Genomic DNA, 20,319 nt, shown 5'->3' on the forward strand with positions numbered 1-20,319 from the left:
TATATTCAGAGATGGACTGAAAACCAAGTTCTAACATTCATTAACTCTTCATGAACAAATACTTCAAATTTCTTGAAACTTTGTTCTGTTATCTGGAAAATAAGCAGCTATACTTGCTAAACATTTTGGCTCTTGAAAAGATGAAAAAAATATAACTATGAAATTTCTTTGAAAACTGGTATACACTATAAAATACATTGGTTGTGTTTGAATACTAAAAATGAATTCAGTTTTATATTTATTATTATATTCTTGAGGTTTAGAAGGCTAAAAGGATAATATCAATAGATAAATAAAAGAAAGCCAAAAACAACCCCCCCAAAAAATTATAGTCATCTCTATAAATTCAACATTTCATCAAGTAAAATATATCAATTTGGATTTATATATTCATTCCCCTTGAAAAGTATATTTTTCATATTCCATCTGGAAAATTTAAGTGACGATAGTTTTTAATTATTTGTGTTAATAGAAATTAATTAAATTAAAAATTAAAAAAATAGCTTAATATAAGATAAATATACAAGCATTAATATTTGTCTATATATTATCAAGGATCTAGAAATTCAAATGAGGAAATATGCGGTCTACAATAAGAATAAAACTATAATACATTTAGGAATAAATAAAATAAAAAAGGTACACATTCTAAATATAGAAGCTATAAATTCTCATTAAAGAGCACAATAGAAGATCTGAACAATAGAGAGATATACTATGATGTTGGGGAGGCAGATGTAATGTTTTATAGTACCTATTCTGAATATTGGGATGGAATGACACCAGCAAGATGATGGGACAGGAGATTTCAGCTCTTATCCACTCACAGAAACAGAATCTTGACAATCACTCGTGGATGAAGTACCTTTGTGGGAGCCCCAGAGTCCAGTGGAGAGGTCTCAGCACTCTGTTGAAGTAAATTATTTGAGAATAGACACTTTGAACAGGGTAAAAAGAACAATTTCACTTTACTCCCATCGCCTTTCCCCCAAGGCGGCACAACTCAGTTCCAAGAGAGACCTCCTTGGCCTGCGTTTTCTCCTATGAGGGAAAGTGAGAGTATTCAGATGAATGGGTAAAGATGTGGTATGTATATACAGTGGAATATTATTCAGCCTTAGAAAAGAAGGAAATCTTGCCATTTGTGACAACATGGATGAACCTGGAGGACATTATGCTAAGTGAAATAAGCCAGATACAAACAAATATTGCATGATCTCACTTATATGTGGAACCTAAAAAAGTCAAACTCGTAAAAGCAGGGAATAGAGTGATGGTTGCCAGGGGCTTGAGGTTGGAGGAAATGAGGAGATGTTGGTTAAAGGGTCCAAAGTCTCAGTTATGCAGGATGAATAATGTGAATGGTTTCAAACTTTTGAAAAGCATTTGGAAACATACTAAAATTAGAAATGCATATATACATTTTTACCTGTCGATTATGTTCTATGACTCTATCCCTTGAAACCAAATACACTTTTATTTGATGCTTTATGTGTGAGGATATTCATTTATTGCATTTTCCATAATGACAAAAAAAAGGAAAAATAAAAAATACAAATACAGTGTATATCCAAACATAAAATATCAAAGAATGGCTAAATAATGTTTTATCTAAATCATGTTTTATGCAAATGTCCAAATGATCATCAATGCATTTTACTTCCTCTCTTTTGACCTTAAAAATTTTCTGTTTCCTCTATATTTTTATCTCAGAAAAAATATAGAGTAAACTTTAATTTTCCCAAATCCATTTTTTTTTTTAGTGAGGAAGATTTGCCCTGAGGTAACATCTGTGCCAGTCTTCCTCTACTTTGTATGTGGGTCACCGCCAAAGCATGGCTGATGAATGGTGTAGGTCTGCACCCAGGATCCGAACTTGTGAATGCAGGCCACCAAAGTGGAGCGTACCGAACTTAACCACTAGGCCCCTGGGCCCGCCCCCAGATCCACTTCTTAACAACCATCTCCAGAGTCCTGCTTCATTATTGTTATCATTTGTTGCTTTTTTCCCCCAATGATGCTCTCCCACTGTGGCTACTTATCATAAACCTCCCCAAAATTTATGTTTCTCCTATTCAGAAAAGAAAAAACATCAAAACAGCAAATAAAAAACTAAAACTTCCCTCCGATGTTTTGCCACATCAAGCTAAGCTTCTACCTCTCTCCATCACCTTACAGCCATGTTGGTTTTCTTCAAGTCCTCATCACCCATTTGTTAATATATTTCTAGAGATTGTCCCTGCCTTTGCTGAAACTAGTCTCTCGTAGATTCGCAGAGGCCTCCATAGTACCAAATCCAGTGACGCTGCCAATCCTCATGATCTTTGACCTCTATGCATATGACACAATTAGCCATATAAACCTTCTGGAAACAAGGGCACATGGATCAGGGCCTTGGCAATAGGGACAGAAAAGAAGAAACACATTTTAGAAATATTTAAATGGTAAACCATGATTGATTAATTGCTTGGATGAAGAAACTTGATAACTGCTTGGATATCAGATATTGAAGGGAGCACTTATGTATATCTGCTCTTGTGGCTTGGGTGGAGGTGATATCAACAACAGAATTATGCCTTATAAAAGAAGGATGATGTTTACAGGGAAATGATGAAGCATTTGTAAAGCTAACTTTGGGATAACTATGGCATATTTCAGCAGTAGCATATGAGTCTGAAGATCATAGCAAAATATGATGACACCTGTGAAATGTTTAAGTCATCATAGGAAAGATATAGAGTGAGGTGACTAGTTGGCAAGGGATAGATCTCTGGGAATAACAAAGTTTTAGGAATACGTACAAACCCTTGGGGAGTGGGGAAAGGAATGGAGACGTTGAACTGAATATTTTCTGTTTGTTCCTCCATATCCATTTTCACCCAAGTCCCTGCTGCCTTACGTGCCAGGATCAGTCTGAGGACCTGTATATGCCTGCTGTCCCAGTTTAATTCTTAATAGCACACACTCTCATTCTCAAAAATATCCTTGTCTGGACAATAAATTATACAGCTCTCCTAACCAGGACTCCTTTGCCCTCTTCAGGCAATGGAGGTCAGATGGAGGGAGGAAAATGAGGTCAGGCAATTCATTTCTGTGGCATCCTTCCCGACTTGTCACAGTGGGTTGGTTGTTACCAACCTCACTGCTCCCAGCTGACGCTAGTCACTTGTGATGGGGATGGGGAACAAGTGGGGTTGCTTAGCATTTCCTGCTGTTTTGCCCATCCTTTTTAATGGTGCCTTTGTTAAATTATTCTCAATTATCCCATTGGAAAGTGCCATGTGTTTTTGCCAAGACCCTGATTGGTGCAGGGGTATGGGCAGAACCAAGACCATGGTATCATGAAAGATAAGATTTTTAAGAAACTTTGTGTAATGTATAGGAGTGTGTGTGTGCATGTGGGGGGAAATGGAGGGAACATACCAGAGTGAGCCATCAAGATTAGGAAAACATAGCAAAAATCATGAAAAGTGTGCAAATTATGAAATTTTGTGCTAAGTAGGGACAAAAATAAACATATATTAGACAAAAAGAGAAAAATTGTATCCACTTTTCTATTCAACTTATTTCAACAATTATTAATAAATTCATATTATTATTTTAGGAGACAGGGACATCACCTGAAGTATACTTGGGGAAGAAATTATACAAAGGAGAGAATAGGGAAGTCACAATATATTAGTACCATAGTTTACTTGAGCTTGGCTCTGTCTGTACTTAAACACGTTTAGAATAACAGAAATATTGGACAGAAAATTTTTATTGATATATTATTCTGAATAAACATACTTTTGTTCAGCTTGTGAAGACCACTTTCATCAAAGCTATACAAATTCTTAGGCATAGAAAGACTATCAACAGACATGGGAGGTAATAATTTGTTTGGCTATTTTTAAATCCTGCCCTTAATGTACTCATTGACTCTTGTAAGCTGAGGATGCAAATATCCAAAGTGAAATTGACTTTGTATGATTATTAGGAACAATACTAATAACTCCTAGAAGCAGACATGAACAAACACCTAAAAACATGACAAATTTCTGGTGGATGATGATTATAGAGAAAAATTAAATAATCAGTGTGTAATAAGGTTGGCATTCCTAGGAATTTAGGATCCAGAATAACTGGCAAGTCAGAGAAAGAATCAGTTCCTGCCACCTCCCCCAAAGTTCTCACCATTTTTCAAGGGCTTAGTACGTCTGGGGGATTCTGATAGCTGAACCCTGTATCCAAGTTAGAATGAGCATCCCTAATGTTAGCTGAAGGCAGTGCAGCAGAAATTTATCACTAAGGAATGGAATGCACGCTTTTCAGCTGAAAGCTGCTTAGAGGAATGCAATTTGTGTAGTACAAAAGTGCATGGAAATCTTAGTTGTATTTTTATTTAAATCTGTGAAAAACTTTCTATGCCTTTAGGGACAGAAACCCTAAGCAGTTCTTAGGAAAATGGTAGCCATCGTAAAGAAGAACAAACATTTTATAGTAACATCTACAAAATTGCTCACTGTTTTGTTTCCTATTTCATAGGCCAGACCACTTGGAATTTTGTAACCCAACAAAAATCCAAATTTCCTGTCTGTATTTTTTATCCAAGTTCCCAGAACTCGGCAGCATGTTCTTGCTCAAGTTCAAATCCAGGAATATCTGCTGTGTGGAGGCTATTCTGCTTGGAAAATGAGCAGAATCAAGGACTATAAATTGATATTGTGCCATTCCCAAAATACATTCAACATGATTTTGAAGAGACTTCTACATCACTCGGTCTTCTGGGTTTGAATTACAGTACGTAGCCAATGCATGAAACAAGGAAGAATGGAGAGAGAACAATATCTGGCACTTATAAAACTCGTGCAAGTACCAGAGTGTTTTCTTCCCTAAGTGAAATGAGTTATTCTTCAAATTAGCAAAATAGTTTGAAACATACAATTTCACTGTGCCAAAATGAAAATTTTATCCCTTGATTAACAAACAGTCTTAGTGACTACCTGGTTTAACTCTTCTGTATTCTTGAGAGAAGACAGTAGTAGCATGTGAGCAATGGTTAAATATATAATGGGGTAATGATGAAACTTCTGGTAAACCCCCCTATGATTTAGAGGACCAGAGACCCTTCTAGATGTCCCTGAAGTTACAGATGTGCACAGCAAGCTCTTTTCTTTTGCTTGGGGAAGTTGAACTTTCCATTGTGGTCTACTCTTCAGGAGGGAAAGATACGAGAAGAATATTTCCATCCTCTGTTCACACATCACTCCCTCACCACTCACTCTTTCCTAAAGGACTTTTCCTTTTATTTGGGACAAGGGACTGAACACACATTGCGCAGGCCATTGCAGATTCCCCTTTGCAAACAGATGGATCAGAACTCAAACATGACTATAATGTGGGTTCTTTAAGGGGTCCAGATTCTCCCGTAACTCAGAGAATGAGTAAAATTTGAGGAGAGGGGTAGGGAAGGTGATTTTGAAGTCCAATAGGCCTCAAATTTAAGTCATATTCTATATTATTTCATTAGTATTGAATCTGATATTTAATTTCCGTCCATCTGATTCCAAAATTTTATCTGTCAATTTGTTTGAAAGTTGTAACAGATTTTAGAGTCTGAACAACTATCACTCGTAAATTCAAACACTTCCCACCTAATTCTGATCATGTTTTTTTCTATAATTTCTAAAAAGATTCATGTCATTTGCTTAACTTAATAAATAACTCAAGTACTGAAATGCCAATTTCATAAAATTACATTGTTAGAAATCAGGATGTTTCAAGGAGTTGATCATTTCATTTACTAAGCTTTTCTCATGTTGGATGGCACTTTTTTGACCATGGAGAGTGTTCTGCCACAAGTAAAAGCTCAATAAGTTTTGCTGATTTATTTTAACAAGTGAAGGATTTTTTTCCTCTGCCAGGCAAAGCTATTTTATTATATAAAATACTGACACAGGAGGAAATCAACATTTATGCTTAAGAGAATACAAAATGCAAACAACCAGACTATAAAATGATTTTGTCTTTCACTGATCAGGAAAACTACCAAAAATGTAATATAAACCAATGTGTAAACTGAGTAAGCAATGCCCTATTGCAGTTTATATTTCTGCTTTTCTATGTAAATCAAAATCTGATATCCATGGGAACTGGATAATAATATATTAGGAAAAGAATAATGTATCAATATTTAAAAGAGAAAATCTGATAGTGCCACAAGGAATACCCTTCTCTGTGTGTACATCTTTTTAAACTGAAAGGCTCTGAAAAATGACATTTTCTATTCAATGTAGATTCCATGAAAGAATCTAGGCTTGCCAAAATCATTTCAATGAAAAACAGTAGCAATCATGTTCCCACACTCTCATTTATTTAAAACACACACACCACACACACACATACCATATTATGGAAAGATCAGATCCTTTTGTTCTAATCCCAAACTAACAATATATTTGTATTCTCTTTCAAACAATACCCATATTGCCACACGTTTAAAATCTGTGAGTAACCTTACCTTAATCTGGTCTCTGCACAATGTACAAATACTCTGTTTTTCATATGAATACACATTTTAGTTTGTCACACAAAAGGGCAGCCTATATTCTTTAAATATTATGGACTGTAACTGGACTTCTAGTCACTGGAGTAATGGGAGGCCCATGGGCCTTTGCCCACTGAAAGCATCTATGAGCCAATTTGAGGAGAATTTCATTAATACAAATAATCTAGTAGTGGAAACAAAATTTTTGAGGTAGTTATACTTTATATTTCAATATAAGTCTTACTTATCTTTTACTTATTCCCTAAGGAGATAAAAACTTGCATCAAAATTCTTAGGAGACGTAACACAGAATGGCCCACACATGCTTGTAAGCTATGGGTTTCATGCAACCATTGGGAAACAGAGTCTCTCCCTCTAGGTCTCTCTCCTCTCTCTCTCTCTCTCTCTTTTTATCTCTCTCTCTAGTCTTACCTATCCTTCCACCCTTTCTTTCTTAAAATGCCTTTTCATATGCTAGATCTTGATTCATCTCTAGTCATTTTTCTACTTCACTCCTGCCTCCCAAATGTTACATGTTACAATCTTGCCTCACACATGTTGCAACAAGGAAGAATATATTTCAGTTACAGAAACATGCAATGCTTTCTCCCACTTGAGATCAGCTACCTAGACATTGTTGTCTTTTTACCCGCCCTTCCTTAATTCCTAATTTATTCTTTTGATTTCAATTTAAATGATAATGTCTTTGAGAAGCCATCTCAAACTCCCTCCCCTCTGGGTTAGGTGTGGGGCTGCCAGGTAAAATACAAGATGCACGGTTAAATTTGAATTTCAGAGAAAGAATGAATAAGTTTTCAGTATAAGTATATTCCAAACATTGCATGGGTATGTTCTTTGTGGATAACATCTAGGGGGAGGGTGGGTGGAGGAACAAAGAGCCTGGCAATGAATGTGAACTTGTGAGCAGAATGGTGCTAAGGATTGTTAAATCAGTTTAATGTGAAGTAATTTTTTGTTACAATACAATGGCATCTCCAACTAAAACTTTGGTCTATAGAGTGGCTTTGTTTTCCTTGACCTTGAAAGATCAGGTACTTAAACCATCATTTTGAGAAAAACCCGTCCATTCTGTTCTCTTCTGTGAAATCTGTATTGAATTATATTTGTGAATGATCTGACCAAGTTACTCTATTTTCTAGTACAAAAGACTAGGTTCTTATAGGTTGACTAGTAACTGAAGAATGGAGCATTTTACATGCCATTATTCTTAAGCAGCTAGAGTGAAATTTCACTCCTGCTGTATATATAGAATGAGTCCAGGCTCATTTAATCAAAGAGTAAGGCGACATCCACTCAGAGATTGATAAAATGTCCACATTATTTAGGGAAAATTTTATTTCATTCAAACTGACACGTGTAACTGAAAATCATAAGACATAAAAACACTTTCTTTTTAAAAATTTAACCATGGTGTTTGTCACCCACTAATAAAACAGCATCTAATTCCCTATCAGTATCATTAAGTCCAGACAAAATAAAACCTAATATTAGTTTCAACTTATTTTCTATAATGAATATTTTTAATATTTTCTTAAAAATGCTAAATACAGTGATAAATCAGATTATAAAATTGTACATTCTTTATGATTGTACATTCTTATAAGGCATACACACTTCTTACATCTATGTATATATCACATGTATATACACATAAGAAAGATGTTGAAATAATTGGACATGTATCCGATAAAATATCATCAATTATTTTGGTGATTACCTCTGGTTGGGGACAAAGGACACATATAACTCATTTTTTTCCTTTGTTGAGCAACATTTTCTAAATATTCTTTAATGAACATATTTTCATTATGTAAAAAGAAAAATATTTTTAAAAATATTTATATATATTATAATATATATTAAAAGATTTATATACTTTTAAAAATCTTTTACTTTTTATTACTCAGATAATTTACCAGAGGTCCAAGTAAACATTGGCTCTATTTAGCTCTATATGCTTAGAAAATCCAAAATGTGAAACCAGCTGGATGATGAAATAGCATAGAAGGCAATCATTTGTTTCCTCATAAGCTACATTTAAGTCACTTCCTGAGTGAAGAAGTGGTCAGTTGTACCTTGTTTGCAATTATTATTTATACCTTCAAGTTAATGTGTTTAACATTTTTCCCCCGGGTCTCTCTCTGTAGTTATTGATGATTTCAGCCGTTCATTGGCATATGCACACATGCTGAACTAAAATATACCTGGAGATGAAGCTCTCACTCTTAAAAAGGAGTAGATTTGCTCAAGAAAACAATGCCCTAAAGCCTCTGCGCTGAGAAATTAATCTTTACAAACATAGAGAAATCCCCACTGTGCAAACAAGTATTCAGGGCACAAAACATGGAAAATAACCTGAACTTCCTCATCACCACTCAAATATTTCCTTGTGTTTATCTACTGAAAAGTATATAGAGTGTCTAATAGAGCACTTTCTAAAACTATAAAATATCATGCAGTTTTAAGTGAAGTCACTTTTACCGAGATGAACTACTATGTGGCAAAGCAAGACATCAAAATTCATCCAAAAAGGCTTTATGAAATATATGTATTAAAAAATGTATTACTGAGGGACAAACCATTTTTACCAAAAAAATGTATTACTAAGGGACAAACCAGACATACATAAAGTTCGAAAAGTAACTAAAATTATTATTGTGTAGTCCTATTAAACTGTAAAATACTCAACAAATACAATATTCATGTACACAAGTATTTTTAATAACTATTATATGTACTCACCTTTTAACACTTGCACATGCTTTAGTGTGATAATGAATAGAACTATCTCAAATACATTTGTTTCTCCCAAACCAATCGTTGAGGCTAAAATGAGAAGCAAAATAAAAGATTGGTATAAAAATATCAAAGTCCACTTTATGTCCATTACAAATTGTCTTCCTTGCTCTCACCCAAAGTTTCACAAATATTTCAGGACTGGAAAAATTCTGTTTATTAGAATTCTGGCCTCTGGATTAGAGTCCTTTAACTTCACTTACGTATAATCCAAGGTAGGACAAAATTCCCTTTTCTTTTAAGATAATCACTTTGAATGAAAGGCACCATTTGCTTATCTTCCACTTATTTTCGGCACACTCATCTCCCATCATTCCATTGAGACCCCTTCTTCCGAGATCCTGAATTAATTCCATGTTGGAAAAGTTTATGGAACTGTTGGAGCCATGCTTAATTGCTGGAAACAACTGAAACTTCTTCCCCTTTGATATATTCTAACCTCGAAATTTTTAATTACCATCAGAACTGCTTGGCCTTTCTCATCCCTTGTTTCAGCTTCTCTTACTCTGCCTTCAGTGCTGGTCTGCTCAAGGTTTGCTCTCATCCTCTTTCCTTTCCACTCCTCACACTCGTCTTTCGCGACCATATCTATCTCAATGGCTTCACTATTCATAGTCTGATGAGGTCTATATTTATTTCTCCACTTTGAATCATTCTCTGCTCCATTTCCAGATGTTTAACTATTTTCTGGATTTTTCCACAAAGAGATTTTATTAGACACCTCGTACTCCACATATTAACAATTAGGTATCTCCTCTTCATTCACAATCTGACTCAGTCTCTGACTAGTCAACCTAGTTGGCGTAAACCAGTATTCTAGGAGTAATCTTTGACTCTTCATTTTCTCATACCAGAAGCAATTAACTACCAAGTCCTCTCAAGTTAACTTTCTGAATATTTCTTGAGTTTTACAATTCTCGAGCTCACTGCCGCCATCTTAGTCCAGGCCAACGTAATTTCTTGCCTGGACTGTGGCTGGTGAGTCCCCCTTCAACTTACCCTTCACAGAGCAGTGGAATGCATAGCTGATCATGGTATTCAATGCTCCAAGCTTTTAAAGAAGATTCTCATTGCCTTTAAAAAAATCTACTTGAAATTATTTAAAAGCTATGATCTGATCCATGCTGATCTCTAAGCATCTCCTCACATTATACGACCTGCAACAAATCAATGTAATTTTTTAATCTAAGGTGACAAACTTGTTTCAGTTTTCTTATATATTTTAAACCAATATATTTTAAACCACTCATCTTAGGGAAGTTACTTGACACATATATGTCTAGTTATATTATTATTATTCCTGTGATCAGTAGTAAAAAATATGAACTTCTTTGGGCCCCAAAGGTTAAACCTTTAATTGGCTGTTTCTGTGCTCACTGCTTTTAAAACCTTTTCTATTTCCCTTTCTTGTTATGTCCTCTTTTTGCAAAGTGTGTAGGATTTTCTTTCTCGTTTTTTTTTTTTTTTAATTTTTTTTATTTTTCCCCCAAAGCCCCAGCAGATAGTTGTATGTCATAGTTGCACAGCCTTCTAGTTGCTGTATGTGGGACGCGGCCTCAGCATGTCCGGAGAAGCGGTACGTCAGAGCGCACCCGGGATCCGAACCCCGGGCTGCCAGCAATGGAGTGCGCACACCCAACCGCTAAGCCACGGGGCCAGCCCTCTTTCTCGGTTTTAAGTGGGAACCTTACAAAAGAGTGTCCAATCTAACTACATCCATGAGAGAGAAAATTTCACTGACACTGCCAGTATCTTCCGTGGATGATTCATTTCCACATTTGAAGAAAAGACTGATCTGTGAATCTTGTTTTCTTGATAAGTCAGTTCCTAACTATCCTTTCTATTTTGGGGTCTCAATGTAAAGCAATATGTTCTCATTACTTTTACATTTTACTTAAAATATTTATCTTTCTGAATTGTTTGTAATTTTAAAAGTATAACACAAGTGTAACTGGTTTTCCTTTTACACTACTGTGTTATTACAATCCCTTCCACACATACACAACATGGAGAATGAATGGGAGACTTCAGGAAAAAAAACAAACAAATGTAAATCAACACCTGGTTTTAGATATAAAATATTAACTATACCTTTGAAACCTCTCCATGATCACATCCCATGCCTAATCCCCAGAGCTATCTATATTTCTGAATAGTCCGTTTAGTATTATTTTGATTTCCACTGTAGTTTTGCAAACAGACTTATTTGCTTGTTTTTGCATATTAAATAAATAGCATTACACTCTATGAATCGTTATACACTTTGTTTTTTCTTGTTTAATGTTGTGTTGTAGGACTCACCTATGTCTATGTAAGTGGCCGTAGTCCAATTGCTGTCTGGTATTCAGTTGCATGAATAACCAAATTTATCTACTCCACTCTCGAATGAAAGTTTACTTATTTAAAAATTTTTGCATTTACAAACAATTCTGCTATGATAAATCTTATTGTGACTTATGGCAAGTATTGAATTTCTATAGCTAGGAAACAATTGCTGTGTGAGAGAGGACGCACATATTCCATGTTTCAGAAAATGCCAAATTGTTTGTCAAATTATTTCTATCAATGGACTCTTCCCTCAAGAGAATATAACCTCTAGGAACTCCAGATCATCAACATTTGTTATTATTCAATGCCTACATTGCTAACCTGCTGAAAGCCAAATTGTGTATAATTACGATTTTAATTTTTATTTTCCTGAAAACTAATGAGTTTGAGCATCTTCATTTAAATCTTCATCATTTATATAAGGAACTTATTTGTAATATGCTTGTCAGTATCTTTTACCCATTTTCTATTACTTTGTCTAATTTCTATTAATTGTTAATAATTATATGTTTTGGCTACTAATGAATTGTGAGTTAACAATGTTCAAACTATCCTTCCCAGTTTGTAGTATTTTACTTTCTTTATAGTGTTTTTTGATGAACAGAATTTTTTAATTTGAATGTAATCAAAAACTTCTATTTTTAATAAACTTATTTTTGAATAATTTTAGATACACAGTTGCAAACCTATACATACCACTCAACAGTTTTCCCTTTTGCTAAAATCATAACTATGCTACATTTGTCACAACTAAGGAATAAATGTTGGTACATTACTATTAACTAAACTCCCATACTGTATTAGGATTTCACTAGTTTTGCCACTAATGTCCTTTTTCTATTCCAGAATCTAATCCAGGATACCACATTTTGTTTTCCTATTATGCTCACTTTAACCTCCTCTGATCTGTGACAGTTTCTTAGTCTTTTTTTTTTTTTGATGATTTGACAGTCCTGAGGAGTGAGGAGTACCAGGCAGGTATTTTGTAGGATGTTTTTCAATTTGGATTTTCTGATGTTTTTCTCATGATGAGTCTGGGGTTGTGTACAGTTTTTGGAGAAGAATAACACGGAAGTAAAGTGTTCTTATTACATCATATCAGCAAGGATATGATATCAATATTACTTGTCACTGATGATGTTAACCTTGATCACCTGGTGAAAATAGTGTTTGTCAGGTGTCTCAAGTGTAAAGTTAATTTTAACCTCATTCCACGCTCATTTAGAAGCCAGTTGTTTAGAAGCCACTATGTCTGGCCCACACTCATGGAAAGGGTGGTTATGCTCCACCTACTGGAGGGTGGGAGAATCTACCTAAATTATTTGAAATTCTGTAAGGAAGATTTGTGTCATCCTCTCAGCTATTCATTCATTCATTCATTTATATCACATGGACTTATATATGTTTATTTTATACTTTGGGTTGTAATCCGGTACGATGCTATTTATTTTGCTGCTCAGCTTGTTCCCGCTTTGGCCACTGGAAGCTCTTTAGGTTTGGCTCCTATGTCCATTTCACATGCCTCCATCATCGCACTACCATTCCTTTACTTATGAGTTCCACCCCAGTACACATGTAGAGCAGTTCCAGAACTTTTAACTCATATTCCCCAGTGAAACAAATTCACCAACTTAGCACAGTTATATACAGTTCCTTTTCTTTTTAGATACACAGTTTCCAGTCAAAACACAATTTCCCGAAGTTACTTAGGTCAGTTCCTTTAATTCCAGACGTATCCATATAAGGATAGTCATATATTTGCATTGTCATATATTTATATTTAGATTATTTAGATTCTTTTGTAATAGTCTGCATTCCAACTTGTTTCACATTTTTTTTCATTTGTAAACTAACCTAAAGCTTTCAATGTCTTATTTGATTTCCATGTAATTTGAAGTCATAAAAATCCTTCTTTATTCTCTTCTAAGGGTTTACAATGCTTGTTTTATTTACATTATTTTCTTTTGTTTCTGTATTTACTTATTTGCTTTAATTGCACTATGCTGGGCTAAGACCTGCAATACAACGTTAAAGCAAAGAGGTGATGGGCATCCTGCCAGAAATTATCACAATTTTAATGGGAATGTTACCAACATATCACCATTAACTAATTGATAGTGATTTTTTGAAGATACCTTTGCTTGGAGAACGAAGCTTGAAATTGTTGTCTACTCAAAATTATTTGACTCTTGGGCCACACAGCAAGCGTAGATTTAATTGAGTTCTGTATGGACCAAGGAGGATTATTGTTGTCACAAATTCTAAGGGAACACTTTTTCTTCTTCTTTCCATCTGTAGCAATAGCCAAAACAGACAAGTTTCTTTTCCAACTGCCTTTTCATGGAGGGTTTATTTTACCCTGAAGTTGTAGCACTCACGGGCCTTGGCTTGATGCAAAGTCCTGAGGCTCTGTCTCCTGTCCCCCCAACAAAGCCACTGAAACAAAGAAGCTCGTCACTGAGCAATGCCCACACCCTCAGGGCAGCCTCAAGCTCCAGTGCTCTGCTACCTCCCTGGAGGTCCTTCATTTTTCTTATTTTGGCCTGATGATTTTCTTTTCTGTCTTACCAGGTCAGCCATACATTTAACATTTGTTTTTAAAAATATTTTATCCAGTATTTAAAATTTTTCCATGTTGGAATTATTTTACAGGATCAGTAATTTGCTACATTAAGTTTTTAAATATAATTTCCCTGTATGTTTTTTTAAATATAATTTCCCTGTATGTTTTTTTAAATATAATTTCCCTTGATGTTTCTTTACACAGTCCATGATCCTTCTCCTTTAAAGGACAATTTAATAATTTATTTTTAATGTATATCTTGATATATTATTTTGTTCACACTTAAGATTTTCCATTAATTACTCTGAATAAGAGGAAGTAAGGGGAATAACTAAAGAAGAGCAGAGAAAATGGAATATTAGCCATGATAGAAATGCAAGAATAAGAAAGGATTTGAAAATGTAGAAGGTTAATATGCAAAATATTGCTCACTGTGAAGGAGATGGTATTCTTAGTAGTAGCAATCTTACATCCTAGCGTGAATATAGTTTATGATTTTCAGACTGAACAAAATATCACATTTTTCACATTGCTAAATGGATGGAACATCTGGTATCATTATAAAATATATAGCTTTAGCATTTTGGATTTTATTATATCTACGTACAGTTCACAGAATGTGTAAGATATGATTCTTAGAAATGTAAGCCAAGGCAAGTTATTAAAATAATTAAATATGATATGCAAACTTAGATGAAATCATATGCAGATCTCTTTTTATTCTGAGACTGCTAAATTTCAGCTTTCTGTAATTTTATAACTACCAGAAAACCATATCATATTATGTTTAAACTGATGCAAATTTAGCAGCTAAATGGATAGATTTTTAAAAAACTTTAATCAGCCTTATTAACTCAATAATTATCCATGTTTCTATGTAGAAGAAACAAGAAATTACTGAAGGTTTTGCATATCAAAGTTGAAGTTTGTTTTAATAGCAGGAGGGAAATAATGAACCAATACATTCATTGATACTTTCAGATAAACATTCCTAAAGTATCATGTTTTAAAAGATATCAGAACTTTGGGCTGGCCCTGTAGCATAGTGGTTAAGTGCGCGCGCTCCGCTACTGGTGGCCCGGGTTCGGATCCCTGGTGCGCACCGATGCACCGCTTCTCTGGCCATGCTAAGGCCACGTCCCACATACAGCAACTAGAAGGATGTGCAACTATGACATACAACTATCTACTGGGGCTTTGGGGAAAAAAAGGGAGGAGGATTGGCAATAGATATTAGCTCAGAGCCGGTCTTCCTCAGCAAAAAGAGGAGGATTAGCATGGATGTTAGCTCAGGGCTGATCTTCCTCACAAAAAAATAAATAAATAAATAAAAGATATCAGAACTTTGAAAGTGAGGTTCTTTTGTTATGATAACAAAATCGGCTTGTTTATATGAAATGACAATCTACAAATAGCAAACGATAATTCAGTTGAAAACTTCAAACCCACTTTGGCCATTCATGTTCCTGAAGCGTATGTGCGTGTATTGGTTGTGTGTGTGTATTTCCCCTCATACTTTGAAATGTTTTAATTTTCTTTACTTCGATGACAAAATTCATGACTTGTTTCCATCATACCTCTATGTCTTTTAAAAAAATTTAATCCTTGCCTCTGCTTCCCCTTCCTCTTTTCACTGCTTTGGTCCTTTGAGGTAAAATCCTTCTGTGACAAAAGAGGTAAGGATTGGCAAAGCCAAGTCCATCCCTAGTCCAGTGGTAGCAAGGGCCTGAGGGCAGGGACCAATGACCTAAACTGATGACTCTGATGCCTCAGGCTTTGATACTAGACTGAATGATACCAAGTCAAATGGTTATTAGCACTGTTAAAGTGATTAAACAAGGAGGCCGTTAGACTGAGGTGGCCTTGGTAGCCTATGTGTGCAAACTGAAACCTAAGCCAGTGAATTGCTGTAAGTGCCCTCAAATCTGAGAACAATGAAGCTTAAGAAAAACCGATCACAAACAGTCCACTAGACTTTCCCAAATAAGGCAGACACTTAAGCTATAGCCAATCAAATCATGTTCTTGCTTTGATTCCTCATCTGCCGTATAAAAACCTTTCCCCAGCTCCCGTGGACAGAGGTAACTGCTTTTGGTTTAGAGCTGCCCCATTTGAATCTATATTTGCCCAGGTAAACTCTTGAAAATTTTAATGTACCTCAATTTATCTTTAACAGCACTTACCAGCAAGAAAGATTCCAAGGCAGCCGTATAGTTGGGGATGTCTCTGAGAATAGCAGGGGGTAGCGGGAGCTTCCAAAATTCCTGTGATTACTGACCATTTTTTCCAGTGTTCCTTCAGTTCTATTGCCATTTTTTGCCTAAGACAACCAATATGATTTTTCTAGTGTGTACAGTCAGAAACCCTGGCTAATATACCATTCTTCTTAGATTCTTTGTTGGTTCTTTTTCCTTCTTGGCTTTAATTAGCACTGTGAATTCTTTCTACGTCAGTATTTGACTCTTTATCCTTTGCACTCATATATCGAGTTAGCTACTAGGTGTATCTATTTGCATGTTTAAAAACAAACCCCTCAACATAACCTCCCCCCCAAAACCTGCAACTCTTGTATTTCTACTCTTGATTAATAATGATGGCATCCATTCAGTAACCCCAGGCAAAAATGTCTGAGTTATAAACTATTTTCTATTTCAAATCATTTGTTCCAAACCAGTTACAACATTCACCCTAATTAAACTCCTAAACATTTCTAGATTCTTTATCTTTCTCATCTTTCTAAATTTAGATTGCCTTAATTTATATCCCCCTTGTATTTTGTCTAGTATATTAAATTTTACTTCTGCCTATTCTCTTTGCCTTTAGTTTTAAATCTTCTCTCAAATTAAATTTATTCCATACTATATTTGTCCAAATATTTTCTGACTATATTGCTCCATTGTCTAAAATCTTCAAAAGAATCTCTGTGGCTTACAGTACATTAAGCCAGAACCTCTGATTGTGATTTATAATGTTTTTGATGACCCTACTCCATCTGGCCTCAACCATGACCACTCCCAGACATGGACCTAATGATGTAGAAGATCTCTGCACGCACTGCACCTTTACTCATGCTATTGTTTTTATTAGCTCCTGTCAGGGAGGGGGAAATTTGCCCTTATACCTCTCTTGAGTTTTTATGGCTGTGCTAGTAACAAAACTGACACAAGACCAAATTAAAAGGAGGAAAATCAATTTAATACAGGAGATGATATTAATGATCTTCTTTGAAATGGACAAAGCAAGCTTCTTTTATATATTTTTATACAAAGAAACAATAAATTTGAGAAGATTTGACAGGACAAATAAACTTGGGTTTGGGATACATAGTTAGCAGGGAATTTAAGCAGAGTTTAGATTTGAGGTAGTAAATTAGTAAAAATAACCAGATTTGTTTATACGGGCTTCTGAATTCCTGAATTCAGGTCCTGAATTCCCTAGCTCTGGTGATAAGGTTTTCTCTATCTCCTGGAATGGGGAGGATAATTTTCACATGGGAGATTATTTCTTGCTTTAAGGATGAACAGAGAGAGGAGGGTCAAAACTTTTCTTTAAGTCAGAACAAGTAACTTTAATTCAAAATAATCAATATGCCATTGTGGGATGTTTTGGAGAATCCTGCTTTGGGCCCCAACACCCCATATTAACTCTCTTAAATAAGTTCTATTTCTTTTTAAAGAGTTAACTCAGGTGCTATTTCCTCTTCTGTGCATTACCGTTGCATTCGTGCATACCACTTTCTAAAATATTTATCATTCTCTATTTTAATTTTCATTTACTTTCTGTCCACCCAGAGCAGACTGTGAGGTTCTGAAGAGTTGTCATGCAATAGGTTTTTGTTGAATGAGTTAATGAGTACTGGCAGATAGAGGCAGGTATCAAAGTCTGGTGTTGATGTCAGTGGAAGGAAAAAAGAGGAAAGAGTCCTGCTGGGCAGTAGATACAATCCAGTAGGATGATAAAAGGATGGTTTAGGTAAATGAATTTAGAGTCAAAGATGAGCAGTTGTGGATGGTGTTTAAAAAGGAGATTGGAAAAGGGGTTGGGAAACAAAATCATATCTTTTCATTCTTTCAACATGAGTCAGTAATAATACCAGTTTCACATTAAAATGGGAAGCAGATCTGCACTCTCCATTAGAAGGCTTCATGGGGAGAATAACACCAGGGGAAAGTTTCATGCAAGCAGAGAATGTAAAATGATTGCCCTTGATGGTGCTCAGGGCAAGCTGCCCCAGGAAGCACCACTCTGGTATGCGAATTATTTCGAGCTGAAGACAATAAGGACATTTGACCCCCCCCAACTAACTGCCTAAAGAATCTGACATGGTGGCTCCTTCCTAGAACAGATCTATCATGACTGCTATAAAGATAATGTAGGATAGAGGTTACAATAGAAAAGGCACCAACAAGCCCATCTTATCGGGAGTTCTGTCTCTCTGGCCACATTCTTTGGATGGCCCTGCGAGGAGTTGCCAGACAATCATTTACAAGGGAAGTCTCCATTTGTAAGGGTATCTCCCTCTCTGTATTGGGAAGAGAGGGGATGAGCTCATTTCTAGAGACTTATCAATGTGGAAGGTGAGGCTTTGGGGCTGCATGATAAACCTTACTCTTGTTTACTGTGCTTTAGTGGTAATCTCCTGTAACTGACTCCCCCAACCCCCAAAATCCTCCTTTGTCATTGGCTGAACATGGTATTTAAGACGAGAATTTCTGCTATTGTGTTGAGAAATGCAGTGTCCCTGCTTTCTCCCATGTATACATGTTACTAAACTTGGTATTATTTTCTCCTGCTAACCTGTCTTGTTGATTATTTGGCCAGCCAGAAGAACCTTAAGGGAAAGGGCAGAGGGAGATTCTCCCTCTTCCCCCTACACCCTCTTTGGGAAATTCCAAAATATAGATAATACAGTTACTCATGTTTGTCCAATCAATGACTAAAAGTATAGGTCAGGAATACAGATGGAATGTCTTGACTACTAGTGGACATCAGATTGTTTTGCTCTAAAAAAAGATCTATTCAGAACAGTGTTAAGCACAGGAATTTCCTGATTAAAAATAGTGTTAAAAAATTCTTTAAAAAGTAGCATGCGATTTAAAAATAGAGTAACCTATTGCAATTGACTCATATTAAATTAATGTGGTGCTACAAAGAAAACATTTTGAAGAACTATGATATGTTAAAATTGAGAAAATGGAAGAGATAATTAGCAAAATTCCTGAAAATCTTATAGTTTGTGTGGGTATAGTGGAGGAAGGAGTGAAGGCAGGCCTGAATAAGGATGTCATGCTAAAAATGACTATAAACTTAAGCTCTGTCCTATGAATGTATTTTGGAGATTTTTTAAACTACTTTAACTGTATGTGAAATATGCATGTATGCATGTGCCTTTGTGGTGGAGCAGATCTTCGAATAGCTTCATTCAGTTTATTAAGGAGGTCTATGACCCATCAAAAGTTTAAGAACAACTTCTACATTCTAAGAGTGAGAGAAAAATAAGTAGATTTAAAGGCATCTGTGCCATGTGATAGACAGTGTTAACTGGTCTTGTGTGTTTACTAATGCCAAGTGTGGAGCCTGATGGATAAAGTTGTTCAAGAGAGAAATGCTGAATGAGCAGCAGTGAAGTTTAAATGTGCACCAGCTGCTCATTCATTTCACAGATTGTTATTGGGTGGTGACTATACTACGCTCATTTACTTGGCCCAGACCTCATGGTTGAGACAGAGAGTTAAATAAACAACTACAAAACAACTGGATGAGCAATGTGACCGGGAAAGTACAGAGTCCTCTATAAACTCAGAGGAGTGCTCTTTCAGCAGACTGAGTCTCACATCTTGCTTGAGTTTGGACATCACTGTAAAATCTTGACATGAAAAATAACATTAGAATTAGAACCGGAAGAATAAGTAGAAGTGTTACGCTGGTGACGTTGTGGGAGATCAAGATTTGGCCACCCTGAAATTTATCTCTTTACCTTGGTTGTTTTCTCTGAGGACATTTGACCTCCCCCACTAACTGCCTAAAGAATTTGACATGGTAGCTCTTTCTTGGAACAGATCTATCATCATGGCTGTAAAGA

Source organism: Diceros bicornis, chromosome 27, assembly GCF_020826845.1.
Source record: "Diceros bicornis minor isolate mBicDic1 chromosome 27, mDicBic1.mat.cur, whole genome shotgun sequence".
In the NCBI taxonomy this organism is placed as follows: domain Eukaryota; kingdom Metazoa; phylum Chordata; class Mammalia; order Perissodactyla; family Rhinocerotidae; genus Diceros; species Diceros bicornis.